At 41.8% G+C, this 26,361-nt stretch overlaps 1 protein-coding gene across 4 annotated transcripts in view; it reads right to left on the bottom strand.

The window, feature by feature from the left end:
- Nucleotides 1-26,361, bottom strand: part of SULF2 (sulfatase 2) — a 265,789-nt gene that overhangs the window by 114,098 nt on the left and 125,330 nt on the right. The window lies entirely within an intron of this gene.

Below are 26,361 nucleotides of genomic sequence, written 5' to 3'. Positions count from 1 at the left end.
GCCCCTCTAAAGGTAGTCATATTGATTTTCATGGAGTAATGAAGCTGTTATGCTTAGGATAGCAGTCTTAATTTAATTTCCAGTTCAGTGGTCATTTGAATGTAAAAAGTGCCTCTCCATCAATTTACAACACAGGTGCAGCAATGAAAGGGGAAAGTGGTGGGGGGCAAGCTATTTGTCAGGGGGTGGGCATGCCTCCCCACCTCCCTCTAGTTCCACCTATGGGTGCACCTTGATTTCAAATATCAATACAATTTTACTCATGTCTACTCAGGGGAAAGTTCCATTAAGTTCAGTGGGGCCTAATCCCAGTAAGTGGGTACAGAATTGCCGCATATGACTGCAATATGTACGCTTATATATTAGGCACCACTGAACACGGTGTAAACGTGTACCAGATTGTGCTGCATGTCCCTAAATCTATAATGTAAAATATTTCTGTGCAGGGAATTGCAGCACCATTAGAGAGTAGCTGCTCTCTGCATTCATTGATGTAATGTCACATGAGTGTGGACCTCAGAACATCCCCATCTCCTTCTCCTCCACAGATCAGGGTTGCCCTTTGGGTGATATCCAACTCCCTTGTCCTGTGAGCACAAAGAATTCCACTTGTGCAATGGGATCTTCCCTTCTCCCCTCCCCTTGTGTGGGTCTCATGTTTCCCCCCCATAACATATACAGTGGTACCTCGGGTTAAGTACTTAATTCATTCCGGAGGTCTGTTCTTAACCTGAAACTGTTCTTAACCTGAAGCACCACTTTAGCTAATGGGGCTTCCTGCTGAGCACGCTTTCTGTTCTTATCCTGAGACAAATTTCTTAACGTGAAGCACTATTTCTGGGTTAGCGGAGTCTGTAACCTGAAGTGTATGTAACCTGAAGCATATGTAACCCGAGGTACCACTGTATTGGGTCTGCATAGGAGGAGCAGGGGATTTCTGGTGTTGCACAAGAACAAATCCTTATGCCGATGGGAGAGTTGCTTAGGGCTACACTGGATGCAAGTTTTGGTCCCCAGCAGAGGGAGATTTAGGGCAGCACAAGTGGATCCCCCCAGCACTGGGCGTCAAACTGAGGGGGGCACCATAGGGTGCTGCAAGTATGAAATAGGGCACACGCAGAATGGAAGGCAAGAGGCAGTGGGGGTGCCGAATTTTGGTCTTGCACAGGGGGCCGCTGAAATCTGAAAGACCAAAGTCTGTCCCTGTTCCCAGTGTTATACAAAACGAAGAATACAATTCGAACAAATCCGAAACTCTGAACTACATTTCAACAGCTACCTTTCCTTTGTGGTCCTGGATTTTTTATTTTTATTTACTTACTTTAAACTTGCTTCATGTTTGACAGAAGCTGGAGATAATTACTTCACTATCCTGACTTCTGTGGCATTTGGGGCCTTCAAAATAATTAATTATCTTCGTTTCAACCAGTTATAAACATCACATAATTACCCATTTGGGTGATTTATATCTCACTTGCTTTTATTAATGCGAACTGCTCTGCAGATTCCAACTGGTCCTCTTTGTTATTCAACATTGTCTCTGAGTTATTAGGAGCTTTAATTTCTCTCCTCACTTGAAGAGGTGTCAAGCTCTCACCATTTTCTCTACATGCATAAGCTTCCCCTGCTTGATTTGTCCTTTTAGGAAAAAAAGTAATCATCATTAGAGACAGAAACTATATTAAGCAAAAGCAGATTGAGACCGATTGGACCTTTTAAAATGATGATTTTGCTGATTTCTGGGTTTTTAATGGCACGCCCATGCTGCTGTTCCTGCTTTTAAGACGGGATTTGAAAATTTCCAGCTCTGTTTCAATGCATAAAGGCCACACAGAATGTGATTATAAAAATCAATGACAATTTCACCACTGAGTTCGATAATAGCAGGGGCAGAGGATGGAGCAGAGAAAATAAACAGAGAGAGAGAGAGAAAAAAAGGTGAATCTGAGAATAGAATCTCCTTGGGAATGCAGGTTGCAGATGGTTTCTTTAAAAAGAGAGGGGCATGTAATCTAGAAAGCTCCCTGCTGCAGCAGCCTTTCCAGGACACCATTTCCCCTTCAAAATTCTCTGAAGCAACTGGCCAAGCATCAGGAGCCAGTGATCAGCAGATAGTAGGACACATCATTCCCTTTAAAAATCATTGTCGCCTAGATTGCAAGCCTACAAGTAGTACCAGGCATCCTCAGGGAACTGTCAGGGGAACAGGGTCCACCAGTGCTGATGCCTGTTTCTGGTCCTGTCTCCCTGGGCCTAGTGCTACTGAGCAGCAGCAGCAGTTTGGCAGAAACGAGGAAGCTGCCCCAGCCAGAAAACTCACAGCAGAGGGCACATGGTTAAAAATACACCACCACCAACTGAGAGTCCCAATCTGGGCTGAATTTGCATTTAAGGACAAACACGATAAACATCACATGAAGTTAGGCCCTAAGCCTAATTATGTGCAACGAAAATAAAAAATTATATTCTTGTCCTAGTCCTCTTACTCTGTGGTCTCCCCCGTAGCAAATGCTACATTGCAAACTCCTTTTTTTCTTTTTCTTTTTGCAGGAACCGTCCTCAAATAGTTTGTAAAGTGCCACAGACATTTATGGTCCTATATAAATAGTAAACCATATTCACCTTTACTGCATTGCTGGGGAAATTAACAACCCTAGGAGTCTATTAATGATTTCATTAATACCAGCAGCTTCACGTGAAACCGATTCCTTCCAAAATAAGGGACTATATATTCTGCACACACTGATGAGGTAGCCTAGGCATTCTGCCAAGTTTTATTTGGGAGTTGCTCTCTTGTTGCTGAAAAGCCTTGATGACTTAGTAATCATGGTTGGAGTAAGTCATCTTCAAGCCTGACCTAATTTTTCATCCTATCTGTAGACCCAGATAATGGCAGAGACAATCACAGACACATGTTTAGAATGCGAAGCGAAAATTCCCGCCCATTTGGTTTTCAGCAAAGCTTAAGCGTGAAAACTTCACCCACTGTGCAATTCATCATACCAGAAAGCCACAAACTCTGAAATGATGTATTATTGTATCGTTATATGTACACTGATGAAATATTGTTTTATATTTATGTTTTAGTAAGTATTGGGCAGCAAAGAATGGCTTGGTTTCTTCTTGGCAAAGGAACATAATGAGGACACAGGAAATACTGGAGCATTTACTGCAGAGCATACAAGACTCTTCTCTGACATGTAGCATCTCACCTGTAGCCACATGTACATGAAAAAACACACTGTGTGGTTTGGGGCTGCAACTTGCACTGTACCTCCTTTGATCCTCATCCAAAAGGGGTACAAATACAAAAGATTTCCCAATAGTGTAGTGCCTGAATTGGCTCACTTATTTGAAACATTCAGGGCTACACGCTCTTAAAGCACATCACTGTGGTAAACTTTGTTCATGTTCACTGCACATGGTAGCACATAGCGTGGAGGCACAAACCATGGTATGGTCTGAAGCCACATGAGCCCACCTGCTTGCTGAAGCTAAACAGTCTAGGTCTGGTCAGTGCCTAGATGGGTGATCACCTGGAAATCAAATGAATGCTGCCTTGGGTTCAATCATGAAAGAGAGGCAGGATATAAATGTAAGAAAACAAATGATTAAAATTATATAATCTGTGGCAGTGGATGCCTGGTTCTCACATAGCACTAAGTCATTTATTATTAAATCATGGAGCCATGGTTTTTGTGAGCTTACAAACCTTTGCTTATTTCAACTATAGTGAAATGTTACGTGTGAATCCAGCCCACTTCCTTAACTATAGCTTCTTTAGCCACTCATGACCCTCACCAAGCTATAAAGGCACATGGCAAGAACATCTTGAAAACAACCAAAGTTTGGAGAGACAGGAGATGGTTTGCTTGATTGTCTGTGATACAACTTGTGGTTATCTTGTGGTCTGTGATACAACTTGTGGTTATCTTGTGGTTTGTTCAAACAAACCATGGCTTAAACCAGGGATCTGCAAGGTTTACTTTGCCTGAGCTGGTTCACTCCCGTGGAGATTGCTCTGTGGGCTGGATTGCGTCTGCGCAGACACGATTTCCGGTGCCGTGGAAATGAGTCCCTGCTCCCCCGTTGGCTGCTTGTGGCTCATGGGCTGCAGGTTGCCAACCCCTGGTTTAAACAAACCATGGCTTAGTGTTACGTGAACCCCAGGCCAATGATGACCCTAAAGCAGAGATTCCAGGTTCCTTCCTGATGTATAATAATAATTTCCAGATATATAAAGTTTTGTGATATAATTGTTTGTGTTTGCATGACAGTTACACCCTGTGATTACATAATAAAGCAACCCTGAAGTTGTCTAAGATGCAGTTCCAAGTTAAACACTGGAATATTGCTCTTGTACAATATTGCTAAATGTGCAGATTAGGCCAAGACAGAATCTTTCTAAGAGCTGACACAGCTGTGACGAGTACTTACTTGCCTGCCAATGCAATTATGAACTACATGCATAAAGCTTGTACCACATTTAATGTAGTGCTGTCAACCAACCAACAGATCACCAAGATAATGTTAGCATGGCATTACTACTGTTTTGCTCCAACCACTAGCTTAAAATGATGGAATGGGCAGGCTCTGAGATTGCAACACATTTTCTAACAGCTGGTATTGTATAGCAAACTGTATAGTAATTTCTGATCTGCAGAATATGGAACCAGGGCACCTTCCTAGGGATTCTAGTATTCGTGTGTCAGCAGCAGACATATCTTAGTGGGCATGAAAACACCAAATTAACATGATGTCACAGCAGCTTCTGAACATAATAGAGTGAAGTAAGAAGATTAAATTTTTTTTGCTATCCTCTGGCCACTTTAAAATAAGAAGAAAAATAAATGAGAGAGATCAATTTGGCAAGTTTAAGGCATTTTCAAAAATAGCCTTTCCCATATCATAATTTGTAACATAAAACTCTATTCAGAATTTTACCTGTCATTTCCACCCCCCATATTTTTAGTATTCCCTTCTGCCAGACACCAAAAGGAAAACTAATAAACATTTTCCTGTTAATACTATGTGCACAAATTGCATTAAAACCCAGAACTTTGCTACGAAGTTAGAAAATGTGGTAAAATGAAAAGTGGAAATGTGCACTTCACTAAATTACAATGATTCCTGACTTTTCCTAAATGGCATTGTAATCAAGAATGGATTCTAGCTGTATTATTAAACCACCTCCCTTCAGGAAAAAAAGGTCAAAGCAATTCCTCCTTCCACAATACAAAACTTCAAGAAAGTTTTCTCATGACTAGCATAGTTCATAAGTAAATTGTTCTAGATGAAGGTGATGACAAACTTGTAGCAATAGTATTAATAAAACAATACAGAACATCCATCCATAAAATAAGCCAGCATTCATGATGTAAGAGACAGAAGACACACCAACAATATTAAATCCAGCTGGACTTCAGATTAAACCTCCAATCACCAAAGCACCTTCTCATTGTGCACCTTTATATTTATTTAGTTGTACCCTAGTTCTTAGTTCTTAAATGCTGTATTGTTCTAATGCTATTTTGGATGCATTCATTCATTCATTTACCCGAGGATCACAGGGTGCTTTCGTACACACAAATCATACCCCACTATTCAACCACAAAAGGAAAATAAAAATGGCAGCGAAGAGGAAGGTGACACTGTTCCACCCTCCGCTGCTGGTGAAGGGAAAGGTTGCATGCCACCTGGGCCAAGTTCTCCAGTGCAAGAGCTCTTGTTCTCTCTCCCACCTCTCCTGCTAAACTTAGATGGAGGGGGAGGGGGGCAGAAGGTCATTCTTCCAGGCAGGGTCATCTGCTTTGAATTAATTCACCAAGTTGGTTTTTAAATCCTGTGGTTGTGGATTGGCTAATTAAGCCCTGTTGTGCCTCCCAGTATGAGTTTATGATCTACAGAACTCCCAAGAGGAAGTTCATTAGAACTGCTGTAAGGATTCCAATTGAGCTGGAAGAAGGTGTATTAAGAGCCTGAGTTTCCTGGGGTTTCTCAGACTATTAAAATAGTGTGTGGTAGCAGGGAACCACCTAAAATGTTTGGGCAAAGCTGTTACGGCATGGATCTAGCCTTGCTAAACAGCACTTGCATTTTGACCACAAAGGTTGCATCTTTGTGCATATGTTTATCTGCTGGACATCTATCCACATTTTCCATTCCCAAGTCTCATAAATGTCTACGTCACTGGAGAAGTCCATTTATCTGACATTTTACAGCCACCCACCCACACGCACACTGTCTTTCCTCCCCTCAGGTTGTGAAATCAAACAGAATGCATTTACACTGGTCTGCGGTAGTGCTTGTGAAATGCTGGGTTATGTTTAATGGTGTAATAAACGTTAAGATAAGAATAACCAGGCTCAGTAGCTTTTACAACTTGAAATGTATTGCTTTTTAAAAATGGTCTCATGGGTCACTCTGCTACATCTGTGTTTGTATGAAGGTGGCTACTTCTGTAATTTAATCTCTGAAGTATTTCACACTCACACTCACACATTATCATAAAGCCTAAGGATTATGGCTTGAACAGTTATTCCTAGAGGCATAATTCTGGCTACATAAGAGATTGATGGTGGGCAGCTACAACGAAGTATAATGTCTCTTTCTCTGCAATAGCAGGGATATTAGCAATCATCTTGCAGGCCCTTTGCTTTAAAAATAAATAATTGATGGCCTGAATAGCTACAGAAAACTTTGGAGATGGAGATATGGCTCACAAGTGAAAACTTGGGAGCGTTGGGAGATTCTCTGTGCAAACCCAACTGAAAATGAACTACAGCAGCGCAAGAGCACAGTCTGGGGGCAGCTCCCATTAATTTCAATGAGATTTGTGCAGCATGACTTCCTGGTAGAGAATGGCTATTGCAGATCCTTCAAACCCAGTTAGGACTACAATCCTTCAAACACTTTCCTGGTAGTAAGCAGTAAGCAACTCACCATTTGGGATGGGGCCACTACACAAACTTTCTGGCATGAAGGGGACGGACAGGGGGAAGGTGGCCGGGGAGGTTGGTGTGGAGCAAATGCAGCAGCAGGACCACCTAATTGGTTCCGCTGGTATGTTTGCACCGCACTGATCTCCATGTCACCTTTCCTCTCGGTAAGCAACAGCAACCCACCTGCTGGGAAGCTAGCATAATAGCTCTGCCTCACCCAGAGAATAAGTCCCATCAAAGTCATGTTATATAAGTGCACTGAACACTTCCTTGCTGCATTTCATATGCCACTACAAACCCCACAGAAATTGTTATTTTTAACAGCACTTTTCTGCTTACAAGTGCACTGGAACACTAGACTGTTATAAAGAATAACATATTAAAATAAAGTTTTCCAGCATGAGTGTGAATAGCCATTATTTCTCTTTCTCCCCCGCACATCCACAAGACTATGATTTTCACAGACTGACAACACCGCGGTGCATATACACCACAAAGTGCTGACTTTTAAACAGTGTAGTAAATCTGTTGTGATGAATCTTCAAAAGCTTCCCCAACACCTTTGATATCTGCAGCTTCATTAATATTTCTCTTTATCTCCCTTAGCTTAATTGTACACATGGGAATGTTCTTACCAGGAGATTAAAGGTCAAGTGTGTTATTAAGTTAACTTCTGTTCAGGGAAAGCTGGATGAAGCAAGAACAGAATGGCTTGCTCCAAGGACTGAAACACGTCTGAAACATTTCCAGGCATTTGCTTATCAATGAAATTACATCAGTTTCCTAGGATTTTTTATAGAGTAGCATGCAGCACCTGACTCTCACACGGTAAGAGACATTGATAGCTTCAAGTAAGCTCACAATAAAAGAGAAACAGTGGGACTGAAGGAAAGCTAAGTACTTAAAAGAGAAGTCTGTGACACAAATTTGCATAAAATTAGGACATGCTAATTACGTGCATGTATGCTTATTTAGCTCTCTGAGCAAATTAAGCTGGAGGGTGACTGGGATCTCAGTGGCACTGCACTTTGCTGCATTCCCAGCTGTTCAGTAAGCAAAGGATATTTTTTTAAGAGCGGAAGGAGTTCCAGGGCCCATTGAAAAAGACCTGTGGCTTAGGCCACCTGGACTAAGCCATCCTGCCCTTCCCCATACCACGACACACACCATTTCAGATGTAGTCCTGCTCCACTACTGCTGCTACTTGCTGGTGACTATAGCAGAGAATACCCATCAATGATAACCACAGAAAAGGGCAGGTCCAAGTGCTGACTTGCGCCTCTGCTTTCACTGGGTGGAAAAGAAGATGAGAGAAGCCTGCAGGGGTTCTTTCAGGACTGCTAAGAGGAGATAAGGTCAGAAGAACATTGGTTAAAGTGTCCAGCCATCTGGGGAAGACCTTTGGACATTATGCAATCTAATACTCATGCTACCTTAGTGGCTCAGCCATCAAACCCTACGTGAGGGAATCAGAATTACTGCAACACTTGCTCCTGGACCTGGACCTACCAGCCCTACCATTAGGCAGAGGGAGGCAGTTGATTTTGGATTTCACAAAAGGGCAGAACATACATAGGTATTAGCAGTGGCGTAGCGTGGGGGGTGCAGGGGGGGCCGGCCGCACTGGGCACAACATCGGGGGGGGGGGCGCTCACACTCGCAGCTCTCTGCCCCCTGCTAAAATCCATGGGATAGGGGGCGCAAATTACTTGCCTTGCCCCGGGTGCTGACAACCCACGCTACGCCACTGGGTATTAGTGTATTTTTACTACTCAGGAGGAGGAATGGGGATTTTCTATCTCAGGTGCCTAAGTAACCTGAGTACAATGCACCTTGACTTGGGAGGAGGGGCAGGGGTGCCATTTGCTGCTGTGTCTCAAGCAGCAACATGTATTGGGCCACCCCAACTCACTGTATGTTAAGAAAACCTTGTGTGACATCTGGACTGGGCATTCTTGGATGGGGACTGACCGAACAAGCTCCGGCACCTGGAGCTTGTTAAGGGTGTTGGGAATTGTAGCTCTGCGAGGGGTAAACTACAGATCCCAGAATCCATTGGGGGAATAATGTGCTTCAAGTATATGGTGTGTACACATCCTTAGCTGGACATCCGGTTAGCATACATTGAAACTTTTGCCTATTCAGTATTTCCCCCATAGCCTTGGACTTAAATGTGATTTGTATACTTCCTATGGTATGATTGCAGACAAAACACTTAGCTATGACTCCTGTTATGATTCCCACCTATTGATACCTCAAAGTCACATGGTCCTGGCTAGAATGAAGAGCTGTAGTTCTGGCCATCATATGTGTACTGAGAATGGTAACAACTCTCCAGCTGGAGGCTCCCTGCTGGACAAACTTGAACTTGATTTCTTCTCCTATGTCCACAACAAGTTTTTTTGGGGGGTTTTGTTATCAGTTAGAACATTTTGTCCCTTCCATAGAGAACTGGAGAATTCACATTCACTGTGAATGATTCTATTTGGTAACTGTGTTTCCTCCTAAAACAAAACCAAACAAAACAAAGAAATTCCAGAATTGCAGCATACCTGGAAGGTTAACAAGTTTAGGATAGTCCAGATTACTGGTGTTATCATTCAGACTTAAACTGCCCCCACCCATTTGCTTCCTGCAAAGCAAAGGGCTGGATGCACTGATCATTCGCAAACTTCCCAAAAGATCCTGAAGATAAATGGCAAATAAATGAAGTCCAGTTATGGTTCCAAAAGGAAGCAAAGGAAGGGAGGGAGGGAGGAAAGAAAGAAAGAAAGAAAAGTGCAAACTTTTGGAAACAAATACATCCCATTCCCTAAAAAGAAAAATATTACCCCATATTTTTGACAACAGCACCTATCCTGTTACACCACATCTAGAGACCACTTTTGTTTATATTTAAGGGTGCTTTATGTTTTCTCAAAGATGACTCTGCTTAAACACAGCTTTAGCCTCAGCCCCTTTCAACATCATATCTCATTTCTGAGAATGTGGTTGTTTGTTCTTCTCCTTAAGTCTTGAAGTCCTTCTTGATTCTTCTCTTTTATTATGTTCAGGCTCTTAGCAAGTCTTGTCGTTTCCAACTGATAAGCATACTGTACTAGAATTTGTTCTTCCCTTAAAACTACCAAAAATTTAAACCACTGCCTTATTATTTCAAGCACTACTTAAAGTTTGTCTTCCTGCTTCAACATTTCAGCAAAATGCTGAAAATATTTCAGGCAACTGAAACAAGCTATGAAATATGTGTATATGCAAAGCCCATTGCTGCTGGTTTCAGCTGTGTGAAATATTTTCTTTCTGCATTTTGCGAAGCCCTTTGTCATGGATAATAACCAGAAAATGCAAAAGAGGACCAAGGCCCCACATGTTGGTTGTGCAGAAGAGAAGATTTCAGTAGATGCAGCTTGATGGGAGACACATGGCGCACAAGTCCTGTTCTCTTTTGATTAGGCCACCCTAAAGACGGCGGCCAAAAGTGCCATCCTGTTTCATAGACAAAACGTATGTGTGTATGCCAGGAATTAGAGCATAAGAAGAGTCTGGTGGATCAAGATAGTGGCCCATCGAGTCCAGCATCCTGTTCTCACAGTGGCCAAACAGATGCCTGTGGAAAACTAGCAAGTAGGACCTGAGCACTAGAGCACTCTCTGCTCCTGTGGTCTCCAACAACCGCTGTTCAGAACATGGGCGTAGCCAGGATCTTTGTTGGGGGGCAGGCCTTTAGTTAGGGGAGTGGACCGCAGTTTGCTATGTGTTTTATTGATTGGGGGGGGCTGCCCCTCCCTGCCCGCCCCCCTTGGCTATGCCCATGGCTCAGAAGCACTGCTGCTTGCAACTGTTGAGGCAGAACATTTCCACCATGTCTAGCTGCCACTGATAGCTCTCTCCTCCATGAGGCAGGTTTACATTCTCAGTTAACAGATGAGGTTTAGAGAACTAACACTCTTGAATAGAATAGGGGCCAGTGCCTTTTAAACCTTTGGTATACACTGGGCAAGAGGGACGCGGGTGGCGCTGTTGGTTAAACCACAGAGCCTAGGGCTTGCCGATCAGAAGGTCAGTGGTTCGAATCCCCGCAACGGGGTGAGCCCCTGTTGCTCAGTCCCTGCTCCTGCCCACCTAGCAGTTCAAAAGCACATCAAGTGCAAGTAGATAAATAGGTACCACTCCGGCGGGAAAGTAAACGGTGTTTCTGTGTGCTGCTCTGGTTTGCCAGAAGCAGCTTCATCATGCTGGCCACATTACCCGAAAGCTGTACGCCGGCTCCCTCGGCCAGTAAAGCGAGATGAGTGCTTCGACCCCAGAGTCATCCGCGACTGGACCTAACAGTCAGGGGTCCCTTTACCTATACACTGGGCAGTATGCTGAAGGTATTATAAACAAATTTTGTATTGGTCTTTATAACTCGTGTTTACCTGCACCACCAGAATAATTGTTTTAAGGCATTTGGTACATAGACTAGGACACATCTTAAGTGATGCTCCATTTACCTGGAATGAACTTGCTGGCATGCTGCCAGAACTGCATGCTGGCATCTACAAGGTAGAAACCAAGATCCACTGACTGTAGCAATCACGGAGGACGAAGATACAGTCAGCGGATCCAGTTTCTTGTTAATGATTAAACCCTTGGGTCCTGCAATTTTAGCTTCTTAATAAATATACTGATGCTCAAATATTGAACTGAAGGTCATTAAGCCGTGTCTGAACGAACATAGATTGTCTGCACATTTCTTTTTTTCTTCTTCCTAAGCTCAATTATCAAAGACAGACTGGGATAATATCAACTATAATCACTCTTAAGTGAATAATTTGACTAGTGCTGTGCCAAAAGTTTCCCATTTTTAAAAAAACCATTCTCCATTAATTAATGAGAAAAAAATGCATCATCAGCCATGCTCTCTGTCTATTTGTTACAGCCTGTCACGGTCAGCCTACACAGTGCTCTTCAGCTCCCTTCCTCTTCCTTGTCCCCCCTAGCCCTGTGAAACTCTTCCCTTCCTTCCTACATCCTTTTGTCTCTGCAAACTAACAAACAGCTGGAGGGAGGTCCCCACCCCTCCTTGTCTTGCGCAGTCTCCACCCTCCTGATAGCTTTCCATAGGTCATTACTAGTCTTTGTCCCCCTAATGACCCACATTCAGCAAGCTATCACCAGGCTGGCTTGGCATGTTAACAGAAGCTTGGGGGGGGGGGGGTTCCAGTGTTTTGCAGTTTAACTCCTCCAAACCTTGATCAATTCTAACTTTTATTGGAGCTAGGAATGTATGGCTCCAATAACAACCCTAACAACCCTACTTGTTTTTTATTTAAATGGAAAAGGTTTGAAGGGGTCTTAGGTGGCCACACCAAATTTTTTTTAGCATCATGGCATCACAGCAGGAGACAAGTGTTCATGTACATGTGTGTGCATGTCTGAGAACCAGCTACAAACCCAGGCAGCTGGTGTGGGGACTTCCAGTCCTGGGGCCTCTATCTCCCTATCTATCTATCTATCTATCTATCTATCTATCTATCTATCTATCATCTATCTATCTATCATCTATCTATCATCTATCTATCTATCTATCTATCTATCTATCTATCTATCTATCTATCTTCAAAAATGTTTCTTTTCACTTTCACACTCACCTACCCCTAAGCTTACCGTAGTCCCAAGCTGGAGGGATGTCACCTCTGCTAAACTCTAAACTCATTCAAATGCACCAAGCAATCCTGCCCTCCCCAGTTCGAAACCAATAAATCCCATCAGCCAATCATTCTGCACTTTTCACCCAAGCAGTGGAGACTTTTCGATTAGGACAAATGGTACACTGCCCTAGCAACCCTAGTCTGCTCTCAGCCAGCCCCTAGCTGCCTGCCTCCTTGCTTATCAGCAACCAAGGGGCTGACACTGGCTGTCAGCTTCCTCTTCCTTAGTTCCCATTTTGCCCTTGTGGATCTCAGCCTGGAGAAGAATGGCGGCAAAAGGAGAATTAATTGACTCCATGGGCATAGCCAGGGGGTGGAGGCCTTTTCCTAGGAGGGGCAGAACCTCAGTTACCTATGTATTTTTATTGCCTCCCCTTGGCTAAGCCCATGATTGACTCTGTCTGCTATTGGCTCTGGTTCCACCTCCTGTTGGCCTCTTTGCCTTCTGCCCTACCAGTCCCAATGGGCACCATCCACTGCTGAGTCCAAGACAGGGATTGAGAACCTGTGGCCCATTTTGGACGACAACTCCCGTTGTCCTTTACCATTGCCCAAGCTGTCTGGGGCTGATGGGAGGATAGCAATTAATGGAGGCATATAGGTTCCCCATCTGTGACCTAAGAAAGGAATAGTCTGCAAGCAGCTATAACAGTATGATACCCATAAGAAAAGCAATATTTAAAGCAAAAGTTTTGCTTCTCTAAACTTGTAACTTTTATTTCTCATTCCACAAGCAGTGCAGTCACAGATATTTCAAATTACTGGTTGCTAACTATTTGAGACTCTAGTCCATTTGCTACTGTAACCACCCCTTCCCGTTATGATTATAAAAGTACAAAACACTTCTTTGTCAGCTAATTGCATTAGTAATTACTCAAAAACCAGCCCACCCCTTTTCTTAATAGCTATAGTTTCCTGAAATCTCTCTCTACTATTCTCGAAAGGAGGCAATGGTAATGATAAAAAGCACATATATATTAAAATGCGACTCCCATTTATTTTCACGCTAAGTAGCACCTGTGGAGGAAAGAATGCGAGACAGAATATTTTTAGTACAAAACAGATTGCATGCACTAAGGCTATAATTAGTATTTTATTCTAAGCACTGTGCAGCAGAATGACGAGTGACTACAGCTACAAATCTGTTCATCTAAACATCTGCTGCTTCAAGGATACGTCACCCAATAATCAAACCAATGTAAAGAAAGAGGCTTTCTTAAATATTATTATTGTCATTATTCACTATTTATGTCGTAGCTCTTCATATACACAACGCTCGGCAATTTTTATTTAATCCATTATCAGAATAGTAAACTTTCTTTTACTGAAAGGGAACTACTGTTGCAATCCATATGTGAGCTGAAAGCAAAGTTTTGCAGAATGGCAGGAAGTACAGGGCAACTGCTTTCCCAGCCTACATGTGTTCAGGTGAGGTCCGAGTCAGATATTTCGTCTACTGGACCACAGAAACAACAATATTGTTACAGAAGCCCGACGTCTGTCCCTCTCTCTGCTAAGCTGTGGCAAGAGCGCATAGGATCTCAGGCACTCACACAGGGTCTGTGTTCCTTTGGAGAAAAGAAAACATGGCGGAGACTGTCGTGCTTTAAGAAATAGGGTTTATTCACCTATTTACCCCTTCATAGAGCAGATCCAGATCTTACAGCATGGCCCAGAGCATTGCAGGCAGTCTTTCCTTCTTCCTCACCAAGATGGATCATCCCCTTCTTCTTCCTCCTCCTCCTTCCCAGAAGCCCCTCCCCCAGAGTAGTTACCTTGACAACCTTCCAAATCTCCAGTCTATGGTCACACCTGGGGCAAGGAGTTGTCATGCTAACAGCCCTGCTCTTCCCTCAGCCAGCCAGACTGGTTTGCCCAGGAATTCTCTGTCTGGCAAGGCCCTGCTGTTTATATTTTTGTTTTTTAAAAAATCCATATCCCAATCAAAATCCTAGTTTTCACTTGTTCCTAGTGTTTCTATAACACCATCTTTAGAACGTGTTGCAAGAGGAAGAGGAAGAGGAGGAGGAGGAGGAGGAAGAAGAAGAAGAAGAAGAAGAAGAAGAAGAAGAAGAAGAAGAAGAAGAAGAAAGGTCCTAGGAATGGAATGCAGCTTCATTTTCTTTGCAAATTCCACATGCTAAGATTCAGGAGGAAACTTAATCAGCAACCAGCAAAACTACTGAATCCCAGCAACAGTTCAGATGCACATACTCCCAATCATATAGTCTGATTATTCAAAAACTTTAAATTACTCTGCTGCTCTGTCTGTGTTGCAGAAGCAGGATGCACTTTCCATTTTCTTTTCTTCTTTCTTTTTTATGCTTTATTATTCATAATCACATCTGTACAACATAAACTTACATTCATTGTTATCCATGAATCAAGGTTGTCAAAAAACCCAAAGAAAAATACAAACTCTTTAACAATAAATTTTCTCCATCAACCAGTGACTTCCTGTCCTTTCCATATTTCTTACATTTTAATAAACTTGTTACCTATTTAATAATAAAGTATTAAAGTTCCTCTGCAATTTCCTTTAACATAGTTATTTACAAATGTTACTCAAAGGCTACAACTGTGTTCAAGTCTTGGCAACTATTCTTTTTAAAATATTTCTTAAAATGTTCCCAGTTTGAAATAAACTCTTGTTTAGACTTATCTTTAAACTTTTCAGAGAGGTTAGCTAGCTCAGCGTATTCTACTAAGTTCACTATCCATTCAGTTCTAGTTGGAATTTTATCGCTCTTTCAATGTTTTGCTACAAGTATCCTCGCCGCAACCGTAGCATATAATAAGATTTTTCTTACATTTCTAGGGATGTCTGAGCCTATTATACTGAGTAATAATGACTCGGGTTTTTTGAGAAGGGTTATATTTAGCATTTTTTAAAGCTCAAGATAGCTGTCGTTCCAATAGGGTTTGATCTTTTTGCATACCCACCGCGTATGGAACATTCTGGTCCCTAGTTCTCCACATCTCCAGCATGTATTTGGGATGTCTTTAAACATTTTAGCAAGCTTCCTAGGGGTCAGATACCAATGGTAAACATCTTTTGAAAGTTCTCCCTTAAAGTATAACATGCTGTTAATCTCCAATTCACTTTCCTTAGATTTTCCCATTGACACATCTCTATGTTGTGGCCAAAGTCTTGGACCCATTTGATCAAATGGGTCCACTTTCCACTTTCATTGCGAGCATACAGATGAAGCTGAGTGTGTGATGTCACATGCGCAAAGATGTATCAGTGTCCTCCACGTTAATATGTAGGAGATAACCCCTCCCCCATTCCACACCTGCTATAATCACTAGCCCCCCGCACAAGAATGCACAGAAAGCCTAATCAAAACAAAAGAGTAGTTGTAGGGTAGGAGGAGGAGTTTGGATTTGATATCCCGCCTTTCACTCCCCTTCAGGAGTCTCAAAGCGGCTAACATTCTCCTTTCCCTTCCTCCCCCACAACAAACACTCTGTGAGGTGAGTGGGGCTGAGAGACTGTGACTGGCCCAAGGTCACCCAGCAGCTGCATGTGGAGGAGCGGAGACGCGAACCCGGTTCCCCAGATTACGTGACTACCGCTCTTAACCACTACACCACACTGGTAACTTAAATCTCCAAACTAGACTCCCAGGTTCCATACTTATGTCACAGTGGTAGCTTGTCAGAAGCAGGGAAATGACTGGTTTGTCCTCTGCTGCTTCTGGTAACACTGATTGGGGTGGCTAGAGCAGGGGTCAGCAAAGTTTTTCAGCAGGGGGCCGGTCTACTGTCCCTCAGACCTTGTGGGGGGCCGGACTATATTTTGAAAAAATAAATAAATGAACGAATTCCTATGCCCCACATATAACCCAGAGATGCATTTTAAATAAAAGGACACATTCTACTCATGTTAAAACACGCTGGTTTGCCTACCCATGGGCTAGACTAGAGGATGCATTGCAGCTACCTCAGCAGAGGGGCACATGGGACCAAAAGGGCTCCATCTGTGTCTATAAGAAGGAGCAGAGCACAATATACTGTTGCTGGAATCTCTAATTAGTTCCTCTTTTCTAATTTCAGAGGAACAGCTAACCACTGCAGACATAACACCCTTCTGAAAATAATATTAAAAACATCAGATAAACAAAGCACAGCCCATGGAAGCTTATGCCATAATATTTTCATCCAAATCTTTTAGGAGCCACAAATGTTTTTGGTGTTCTTTTTTCTTTCCTCCTGTGGCAGACTTAACAGCATATCTTTCCTGGAATAGTGAATGCTAGCTCTGCTGTTTATTAGCTTTGTAGTTTCAGCTTTTTATCTTTGCTGCTTTTATTTGTCATAACCTAGAGTGCCAGTTGTTTAATCGGAGTGGGGGTGAGGGTTGAAAGCTGATTTTATGCAAATTGTAGTTTGAGTAATTCAAGTATTGCACCACACCCTGAAATCTACCATGTTGTATGGGAGGCTACAAATATGCCAAATAAACAAATAATTTTGAAGCAATATGGCACATTTCTGGGACTGATCTAAAAAATGAAGCTTAGGAGAATAAATCTAGAAACTTTATTTTCCCATTTGCAAGTAGCAGAAAAGTTTGGATATTATAAAAAGTGAGTCATAGCTTGACTTGTGAACTTCTACATAAGCAAATGTCAGTCTACCCCGCACTGTCAGAGAGAAATACAATATCTGAAGCCTATTCTGAGTTCTCCAAAGAAATATGTCCTGGAAAGCTCAATAAGCAAGTGTGTGTGTGTGTGTGTGAGAGAGAGAGAGAGAGAGAGAGAGAGGTGTTTATCCTGAAAAAGAAGTAAGAAACCTATTAAATATAACTAAGCAACAAATAGAACCAGATCGTTATTTAGCTTTATTAAATATTTTCTCAAACAGCAACAAGAATTTGAAAAGTAAAGCGTTGGAATACAATTCTGATTGAAAAGTTGAGAAATAAAATAAAATAGGCTGGGAGGCGGGTCTAAAAAGAGCAACACTTTTGGATCAGGATGGTTTGACATTGTAATGTATACAAATAAGAAAATGAATGATATAATGTCACCACCTCAGTGTGCCACTTTGTGGAACTTATCATTGTTTGTTTCTTGCTGTAGTAAACATTAAGAATCATAGTAATATTTGCTATCTTCCTACTGCACTTTGTAGAGAGCAATTCTTGTGTGATTTTTGCTCAGCCTATTATCGACTCGGGAGCAGGGTTTCATTCAAGTTATGGTCAGAATATTGGTTACATTTTAAATTACGTTCTTCTATGAGTGAAATTGATTAAAAATTTGTATTTCCACCTTCAAATGAAAGAGCATTAGCCACAGAGGATATAAAGCCACTAAGCAAGGCTGCTGATTTCTAAACAAAGGAACAATGCAGGCAAGTATAAAAGGCAAGGATCGCAGAAGAATTTGGAAGAACTTGCTTAGGAAAAACAGCGGCTAAAGGGTTTTTTTAAAAAACCCAAAACTATCCTTTATTCATAAAGCCCACTTAAGAAAAAAAAGATTTTAACTGCAAACAGCACCAGATGAATTCCAGAATTTTTCATTAAGAAATGTGCCTGATGTTGCATTTTTATCCTGGGATCTGTAAAGCAAGGACCTGGCAGTCATTTTATAGAGACTATAATTGTTGGCTTATAGTCATAGTGGTGCTGGAAATCAGGCAGAGTATCATGTCTGCATTGGAATTTATTTTTGAGCAACATCTGAGCAACCTAATAGGGTGATCAATTCTCCAGATAGAAGTAAAACAAGAACTGTGTGTCATGTACCTTAGATATCCAGATTTCAGGTAGCTTCCCCTCTGGCATATATAAACAACAAATTATTTCCTAAGTATGGCAAGGCTAGTTAAGGAAATTTTGGCTGAAGTTGTAGGGGTTGTATATTGAAGTGATCACTTTAAAATGAGAATAATTTCCATTTTAGCTGTGGTCTTGTTCACACCCTTTTCATTTCACAATGAACAACTAATTTATCATTATATAGACTACACTTTTTCCTAAGTGCTCATAATGCTTCACGTGCTTTATCTTGGCCACCCTTATATCAACCCTTAAAGATGGATAAATATTTCCTCCATATTAATAATGGAGGGGGATGTTTAGACTGGGACACCTACTGAGTTCATCCCTGACCAGTCAGGATTTGAGCCATTCCCTAAACTGTAGACATTACCTGGTAACTAGCCAGGCTAGCTTTTAGACAGCAAAGGAAAGAATAGGGAAGGCACATTTTTGTTAAAGTTTACAGGTCAACTTGGTCTGTAGTTTTAGCAAAACGCAACTCAGCCTTTCTCTTGCATCCTGGCTTGGCAGGAATCAGAACGGCTATTTAGGATTGAGCTCAATCATATGAACCAGCTGTAAAGGCTGCACAGTCTGCAGTGATATGCATAAGTGGTCTTTTGGGCTATGACCAGATAGAATTCACATGTGATGAAGGGTTCGAGATTGAAAACTCAGGTGCTACCTGGAGAGCCCGTCTGCAAAAAGAGAGAGCTAGTAATAGCTTGGGCTGTGCAAAGGACCCTCCCCCATTGGACATTTTCCACCCAATGACAGTTGGGAGAGGGCTTCAGGAACATTAATGAAGTGTGGGGGAAATCATTTGACCCAGCCTGCATACACACCTTACAGTCAAAGCACATTGCTTCGCCCAAAGAATTCTGGGAACTGTGGTCTGTTAAGGGTGCAAGGAATTATGGCTCTGCGACAGATAAGCTGCAGTTTTCAGGAACCCTTGAGAGAATTATGGAATGTGCTGGATGGAGTGGTATTGCTGGTGTGACCTTTACCTTTACAAATGTTTAAGGAAGAAGAAAACTGAAGAAGAAGTCCCAGGTCACCTTGTAACTATTAGCAAACTACTCCCCGCCCAAGCCTCACCCCCCCCCCGAATGCTCACTCTGATCTTTGTGAGCATTCCTTCCTCAAAGAACCCCCAAATCTCCTTCATTTAAAAAGCATTTTTTTAAAGGTAAAAGCTGTTCCTTATTGCCATGTTAGGCTGAAGCTGAACAGGACCAGCTTCGCTGTTCATAATTCATTTTATACTGCATCCCAGATGTTTAGACTGAAGCTGAACAGGCCCACTTTCAATGTTCAGTGTTCTTCCAGCAATACAGTTCTGCTGTACAAATAACCACCAGTGTTTGGAGGATGGGATTTTTGTAATATAAAAAAGCCACCTCACTCTCAAGAGCTCTTCAGAATGATGTACCTGTCCTGTGAGCAGGGGGGAGTCCATGTCAAATAGCCTTTGAAATAAACTGATAGTTCAGTTTGGCAAATTCCACAACATGACAGGGCTGCATTTTTACACAAAGTTGTCAAGACCAACACAGCTTGCTGCTACCCTAATTGAATCAACTCGTGGCCTGCCCATCAAAACATGTGCTTTGCTGTGAAGTATCAGTCATCTTTAATGATTTATTTATTTCAAGTCATCTGTTAGTGTAACAGGACAGTCAACTGACATGCCTTTAAAAATGACATTTCCTTAATTATTTAAGCCCTTGGAAACATTATTTTAATGCAGCTTAACACAAATTAAAATATTAATTGAAAATGCTCACTGGATCATAACACAGGTAAACAAAATAGCAACAATAATTTGCTCTTTCAAGGGTAATAAAACCTGCCAAACTAACATCACAACCAACTTACAAATAAACCAGCAACCCAGATGCCAAGCTTTTTTTTTCTGTAAAAAGGAACACTTCACTGAATATGTGTATTTCAAAGGAAGTTTGATATGGAGCCTCCTTCCCCCCAGTTCACTGGGCAGGTATATCATGTGTATCATATGAGGAACTGTTGAGATGTTCTTTTTTCTTTTAAAAGACACCTTTTCTCTACTGTTTGATGGGAAAAGCCAAATGCCTTTCATTAGGAAAGGGGTTCAAAATAAAGCTGCCATTATCATCAGGCCATTATACCAAATTTATGGTGTGGCTGCACTTGGAAGGCTGTGTCACATCACCTCAAAAAGAACATTTGTACTAGAGCAGAAAAGGGTTCAGAAAATGATTCAGAAAATGAAAATGATTAAGGGGATGGAACATCTGCCCTGTGAGGAAAGATTACGACATTTGTGACTTTTTAGTTTAGGAAAAAGGAAAGTAAGAGGAGACACGATAGTGGGGTACAGTAAACCCGCAATTTACACGGGGGCTACGTTTCAGGGATCACGCCAAAAAGCCAAAATCATGCAGCCAGAGACTAAACCTGTGTGCAAGCTTCCTTTGTTCTTCCCTCTTCAGCCCACTCCTGGTTCTGGGAAACAGTGGTGCTGGGGTGGGGGTGGGGGTAAGCACTTGTCCCTTCACTTGCCTGACTAGCCTCTTCCTCCTCTTTTTCCGACCCATCCTGTGCCCCACCCTCCAGCTCTGAAATTTCCCCTGCCTCTTACTTGCCTCCTGGCGGGTACAGAACCCATCAAATCACTGCCCCCCCACTCCAGCCCGTCTTCCTCTGGTGCAGACTCGTCAGGAGCCTGTCAGTCCCCAACACCTAAAAGTAGAGATTAATTGATTAAGCATCCTTAGCAATGGCAGCTTCTCTGTATCTGTCTTAGAACATTGCCTCCATGTTTTGCTTTCTAACCCTTTTTTATAGAAGTCTGATAGACTTTTTTTTTTTAAGCTAAGGGCCTGGCCCCCCTGCTGGCTCAGGGTTCAGTACATGCAGTGTTTTCCCCCCTAAAAATAATGCTTAGGGGTACTCTCATTTTCCTACTCATATTGAAATACTGTCCCTCAATCAGGCCAAACTTAGATTCACAAAATGTTTAGGGGTATGCATATCCCTGTATCCCCCCAGAAAAAAAAGCAATGAATACACCATAACCCCGCCAGCAGTCCTGCTTATGGAAGGTTATATGCAAGGCCTGAAATAATGGCCACCCGCTGCTGTTCATTCTCCGCATTAAGTATTCAGAGATATAATGTCCCTATCCATGGAAGTTCCACTTAGCAGTTACAGATTATAGCCACTAATAAACCACTCTCTACATATTTGTATTATATTTCAAGACGATACAACATTCAGTAGCCATTACCATGCCGGGTGCTAAGTATTTATTATGTATTACATTTATAGTCTGCCTTCTTATAGGCTTCTCAGGGTGGCAGCGTACTTGGTTTTTTGGTGGGTCTCCCATCCTCACACTGACTAGACCAAGGGTAGTCAACCTTTTTATACCTACTGCCCACTAATGCATCTTTCTTGATGGTAAAATTTCCTTACTGCCCACCAGTGTTCAATGGAAGGAGGATTCAGATTGTGACGTAGAAGCCCCTATCACCCACCTAGAACCCTGAAACGCCCTCTAGTGGGCGGTAGGGACCAGGTTGACAACCCCTGGACTAAACCCAGATCTAGTTTCAGCAAGGTTGAAATCATACCGTTGTCCTGTCTCCTTCCTGAGAAGATTCTCCCATCCACCCTGCCCCTTAAGTGAAGACTTCAAAACACCACAGGAGCAGAAAATGTGCTTTTTATTTCCCGGGGCAGCCTGGAAGATGAGACAGTTCCTCACATGCTTGTGTAGACTTCTGGTCCTCTGCATGCCAGCAAGGGTGTCCACTGCTTCTCTAACAACAGAGCAGTCATGTGGGCTCTCCACAGTGCATCCACAGTGAATGAAGGTCAATTCACTGAAATAAAGCTTCTTTTGAAAGACTTTCTAAAGTTACAGATGTATAGAAGTTCCCCTCTACCTGTATAAGTCTCAAGAGGCTAAATTTGGGGTCTCCCTCTTAATATGCTGGTTGTGGCAGCATCAGATTTCCACTTATACCTCTTAGGAAGAAAGAAAGACTACAAGCTGTTGCTGAAAACTACTAGAAGCTGGGATTATGTGTAGTAGTAGCTCAGCAACACTGGTTCAGTATGTATAGGATGATAAGAAAGTAAGAGAGCACTAGAACTGCTCTCAGGATGATTGCACATCCTAGTTTCCACGAAAACAGAAGTATAAACTTCTTTGCAGATAAAGGAAAATCCTGAAGCTTTTAAAAATGGAATTGGTTATGCAGCATTATTCCCTGACCAACCAGCTTTCTCTAGCTTAAGTGTTCATGCTTCTCAGTGGGCAATTTCAAATATGCATAATTCAAGTAAATATATGCAAATAATTAATGGGCTTTTCCTAGCCCCTGGAAGAACCAACAACTCTTACGCTCTTAGCTTGAATTCATAAAATGAACAAGGGAGTTTGAGATAGTTTTCGTTGTTACAAAGGCAAAAAATGTGTTTGAAGATATAAAGGAAAATGTTTTTTGACTGCAGAATTGAGTCATGAAAAATGCATGTGAAAACCTCAATTTTTAGCCCCAAGGAGGGGAAACCCACCCCCCATTAAATATACACTGTCCAAAAAAGAACGAAAGAAAGGGAAGGAGGGAGACTGCATTTAAAACCAGAAGGAAATGTTAGCAACAGAATGAAAAGCAGCAAGTAACAGCAGATGCTGTGTAGCCTAAATCAAGGTAGGAGAAACTGGCTAAAGAGATCTGAACTTCCCGTGGCACAGTCTGTCTGATGGCATCAATATTTCCCTTTAGTCCAGGGTCACAGTCAAAGGAGTGTTAATGGGGAAACTAATTTACTCACACTCTTTTCCAGCACCAGCACCCATCAATGAAGGATTCTAGCCATGACCTGACTGTAGTGCAGATTCCTTTCAAAACACTACAATGCTCTGATCTGGATGTCCTCTTTTCCAGCAACAAGACAGAATGCGTGGATCAGGCAGTAGCATTTCAGGATCCAGCAACAGGAACAAACCTGACTATATTGGAGATGCAAGATCAATACCATCATCCCAAGGCAAATTAATTGTTTGTACAATAAATGGCTGGCTGGTTAGGAAGGAACAGCCCATAGGGCATTGATGTGCTAGTTCTTTGACCCCAAATTGCAATAAAGTCAGAAAGGCATAAAAGCATAAAAGAATCATTCAGATAAATCTGCTTGCTACCTTTTGGGAAGCAGGAAAACGTAAGTTACTCTGACAAGTTTGCTCTATGATATCTTCTCACCTTCCTGTCTAACCTGGAAACTCACCTAACAAATCCTCCACAAAAGTGGTAAGATCCTTGCAAGCCAATTAAAATACACTCCCACTCTTGCCTATCCCTCCTCAGCCTATATAAACTGTAGGCATTCATGGTTTGGATGGAGATGGGCACCACAACTCACTCAGGGGCACAGGGCACAACTCTTTGGAAGACGTGGGGCAGCAGCTGGGTCACCATGGTGGAACTAGTGCTCTACTAAAGCTCTGCAAGGTCTTGCAGATGCACTTTTTAAAGACATTAGACATTAGGCACACCCTTTAATCACACCTATGGTTTTGGGATTTGTGGGGAAACCTTTGCAATCTTCCCTTTTAACAACCATTCCAGTTACTCACTGTTAGACGGAAGGCATTAAATACCCTAAAACTATTTACATCTAGTTTTTTGTTGGAGGATTCCCATCACTGTACAAGCGTTTCTTGTTACTCGAGGTCAGAAGAGACAAAGAGCCTGAGCTGTAGGTTTACTATTGTCTTATCAAGCTTCCCAGTCTCATTTACTTCTGGCACACTGTCCTCTTTAAGGCAAAGAACTAACTTTCTGGCCTCTGACTTTTATCCTCTGTCTTGAACAGTCAGCCCAAGAATTAAGTGTGCAGCAGCAAAGTCCAGCACTGCTATCATTAAATTGCTCCTTCTGTCTCCCAGATGCTATTCTGGCTTTTAATGATTATCTTTCCTTTACATATCCTTAAGACCCCACAAAACACATATCCTAAAACACGAACAATCTGTGACTTGACCTTTCCTATCTGCTAGAATAGTCCATGTGTTCCCTGTATTACTCATCAAACTATACTCCTTTGCTGCAAGCTGCACTTCTATTGTTGCAAAATAACCTTTACAATTTTATCACCGGATACACTATATTCCATACCTGGAAGAATGCAAACCCCCATACACTCTGTATCATCATTGGAAGTAATAACACAACTTCCCATTATCTAACATCTGTGCCATTTATAAGAACTTAATTTTTATTATTTTTTATTCCTTCAGTGAGTGTGCATTCCCTTGCTGTGCAAAACCCATATTGAAACACTCTTTTATTATTTAAGTAGCAAGGCTACATTACGGGGGACTGGAAGATACAGTGGATTATAGGATTATAGATTTACTTTTTTTGCAACAAATTATTTTCTGAAGAAATTAGAAGTCTGGGCCCACATAATGTGAAAGTCTTCCCTAACCTCCTTGAGCCCCCATACTTCCCCTTAACAAAAAGCTTTCCTGGGTGTAGAGGTAACATGTGTGGGACTTCTGACAAAAAGGGTTGGTACTGCATCTCTACTATGCTGAAGAACATTACTATAGTAATGTTCCAGCTACTCTGCCCATGGGCAAACTATATTTTCCAGAGGTGAAATTGACACTACAAACAATGAGCTCTTATAAATACAGATTATCATATTAATTGCACAGTGAAAATATGTGGTAGGTAGCCTTGTACTTCTACTATTGCCTAGTAGAAGCCTAAACAAAGAGTATTGTGACACCTTAAAGATTAAAACATTTATTATGGCATAAACTTTCACTTATTCTAGTCCACTGGACTTGGGATAACATTGAATGAAGTGAATAGCTTCTGTGACATTTGTTAGTTCTTTAAGTTGTCATGAGCTGTTGTTTTTGCTGAAACAGTCTAAGCCATCTCTTTGGAAATGAGGAGAATCATTTCTCAAGTGCACAAACTCATAAACATGCTCTAATTGAAATGAAGTAAACTTAAGAGTAAATACGAAACTGCTGTGTGAGGCTAAGATTAAACACACTGGCTTCTCAGTCAAGGTTGTGAGTTGTCTTAGTGTGCTGTAAATTAAGTCCTTTTTCTAGATCAGGCTTAAAGGTATTAGGTCTTCAAACACTCATGCATTTGAAACAGACATTTTCAAACTTTTATCCCAGTGGCCATCCCTAAGTCAAGGGGATAACTCCTCAAATGATTCACAATGCAATATACTTTTTTTAAAAAGAAATGCACACCCCATCATGCATGATACCAGTTGTCTCAGTCCATTTCAATTAGAGTTACTGTAGGATGATTTTAAGAGGTTTCAATGCAGAGATATTATATATCAGCTAATTTGATTGGCACAACATTTTAATAAACAATTTCCAATAGCAAAATTTTTGCTCTGTAAGAATTAAATGGCAAACACACTCAGGCCAGTTTTGAATTTAGCCAGGCTGTTTTTGTGGTAGGTGTGACCACTTTAGCTCACCAGTACCCACCATATCAACACCCTCTTTTCAACGCCAAGTTAACAAACACTCTTCCCATTCACGTTTTAATTGGATACTGTGGCAATACTAAATGGGCAGTGACAACTATCAAGGATGAGGTGGTAAGATTTCTTTTACCGCTTTTTAAAGTTACTGCAGTGGATGCCTTTTTTAGTCCTTGGAAGATTGATGATTCCATTATTTGTAGTACTCAGCAATAAATCTAAGAGTTTAGGCTAAAGTGAGCACTTTCCCCTACTTTGCGTCTTCCATTACACCGTTATTCATCATGTTTAATCATTCATTTACCTCTGACTGCTACTGCACTCAGGGAGGACTGGCACATTATTGATTTTTGACTTTTACCCTTTAGAAGCTGGGGAAAAGGCTTTATGAATGCTTAATCAAAAGTGACATACTATGGGTAAATGAGGG

Source organism: Podarcis tiliguerta (assembly GCF_965153285.1).
Source record: "Podarcis tiliguerta genome assembly, chromosome: 6".
Lineage (NCBI taxonomy): Eukaryota > Metazoa > Chordata > Lepidosauria > Squamata > Lacertidae > Podarcis > Podarcis tiliguerta.
Note: the sequence above shows the minus strand (reverse complement) of the source record. Positions and strands in the feature narration are given on the sequence as shown.